Here is a 2,232-nt window from a genome sequence, read left to right as displayed (position 1 = left end):
TTCTCTGATGATTAGGGATGTTGAGCATTTTTTCATATGTTTGTTAGTCATTCTTATATCTTCTTTCGAGAAGTTTCTATTCATGTCATTTGCCCACTTTTTGATAGGGTTGCTTGATTTTTTCTTGCTGATTTTCCTGAGTTCTAAATAGATTCTTGTTATCAGTCCTTTATCTGATGTGTAGTATGCAAAAATTTTTTCCCATTCTGTAGGTGGTCTGTTTATTCTCTTGACTGTTTCTTTGGCTGTGCAGAAGCTTTTTAATTTAATCACATACATTATTTTTATAATTAAAAAATCATGGCCAGGCTCAGTGGCTCATGCCTGTAATCCTAGCACTCTGGGAGGCCGAAGCGGGTGGATCGCTCGAGGTCAGGAGTTCGAGACCAGCCTGAGCAAGAGCAAGACCCTGTCTCTGCTAAAAAAAAATAGAAATTATCTGGCCAACTAAAAATATATGTAGAAAAAATTAGCCAGGCATGGTGGCGCATGCCTGTAGTCCCAGCTACCCGGGAGGCTGAGGCAGGAGGATCACTTAGCCCAGGAGTTTGAGGTTGCTGTGAGCTTGGCTGACACCATGGCACTCTAGCCCGGGCAACAGAGCGGGACTCTGTCTCAAAAAAAAAAAAAAAAAAAAAAAAATCATTATTTAATTTTTTTTTCACTTTTAAAAAATTATGGTTGTGTTTGTCTGCCCAGGCTGCCATAAATGAATACCACAGACCGGGTGGCTTAATAACATATATTTCTTTTTTTTTTTTTTTTGAGGAAGCAATTAATTTTTTTATCAGAATCCAGAACACAACAAGAAAAACACCCAAAACCACTGGAGACAGAAGACCAGACACAACTCCTCCCCCACCACCTCCCTGCCCTAGAGTGGGGACAAAGTGGGGGTAAGACAGCTGGGGGAAACCTTGAGCCTCAGTCCAGCCCTGCAGGCTTCAGACCTGCAGGGTGGAGGGTAACAGGGAGGCAGGGCCCAGCCCCCAAGTGGGGGGAACAGAACAGCTGAGGGAAGTCTCCCTCTAGACTCTACTTCCTCACCAGCACTCCTGCCCAGGGCAGGGAGCCCACAGCAGCAAGGGGGCCCCAGGGCCATAGCCAAATTCATGATTAAGAAGCAGCTGGAGTGAAGGCAGGATAGACACACGATTATCTGGGCAGAATCAATTGGGGTGGAGGCCTGGGAGGGCCCCATGGGCCAAACCCTGGGGTCACAGGAGGGGGCCTAAGGCGGAACTCATGAGTGAGATCCTGAGTGAGTGCGTCAGTGGCTGGGCCCCTTTCTCCAGCGGCCTACAGCCCCTCCAATACTGCTGCCAGGGGCCCCTGCCACCAGGAAAATGGGATAAGAAAGCAGCCCACGCCTGCTGCAGACAGGGCCAGGTGGCTGAGGCCGGGAAAGAAGGCCTGGCCAGGTCTTGCCGTCTGCCCCAGAGGCCTGTGGGAAGAGGACGAGGTCAGGAAGGGTGGAGACAGGGGCTCAACCGGCTCAAGATGGTACCACACTTGCTTGTTGGGTTCCCCATGAGCTGGGGGCCAGCAACTCTGGTTAGACAGGAGACAGCAGCTTCTTAAGAAATCCTTCACAGCTGGCATCACCTGAGGACAGAAGCTGTGCATGACACCCGGATATGTCTTGAACTGGACCCTGGCAGGTGTGACAACAGATCAGAGCTTCTTGGCTGTCAGGGCCCCAAACCGTACAGGCATCATGAGGCCCAGTTCCCACGGCACTGAAGGATGGCCAGGTCCTTGGCACTGCCATTGGCTGCCTGGAGGAAGGCCCAGTGCAGAGGCAGCCAACAGCTCAATGCCACAATGCCAGCCAGAGGGTGGGGGCAGGTGAGGGCTGTGTAGAGAGACAAAGCTCCACCCTGTGAAAAGCCTCCCAGGACAATCTGATTGGCAGAGATCCCATTCTTCATCTTGTGGTCAATCAAGGCCTTCATGTTCTCTGCTGCCTTCTTGATGCCAGCCTCGTCCTCTGGACTCAGCCCCATCAGTTCAAACCAGGAGGGCATCACCATCTTCATGTTGAGTGTCACAAGAATCCTAAGTGCATGGGGACAGATGTACTTGACGTGAGGGAGCTGGATGGTGGAGAGGGCATCAGCCCAGCTGTGCCCTGTGTCTCCAAGCCCATGTATTAATAAAAAAAAAAACCATAGCCGATTCCCACTCAGCTCCAGACACAGTGGCAGCGCTGGTAAGCAGGGGCACAGACAT

The 2,232-nt window shown here is 50.8% G+C and overlaps 1 pseudogene; it reads right to left on the bottom strand.

Moving 5' to 3' along the window:
- Positions 1–1,299: 1,299 nt before the first annotated feature.
- LOC138400081 (acyl-protein thioesterase 2 pseudogene) lies at positions 1,300–2,232 on the bottom strand (annotated as a pseudogene).

The sequence above is a fragment of the Eulemur rufifrons genome, chromosome 19 (assembly GCF_041146395.1).
Source record: "Eulemur rufifrons isolate Redbay chromosome 19, OSU_ERuf_1, whole genome shotgun sequence".
NCBI lineage: Eukaryota > Metazoa > Chordata > Mammalia > Primates > Lemuridae > Eulemur > Eulemur rufifrons.
Note: the sequence above shows the minus strand (reverse complement) of the source record. Positions and strands in the feature narration are given on the sequence as shown.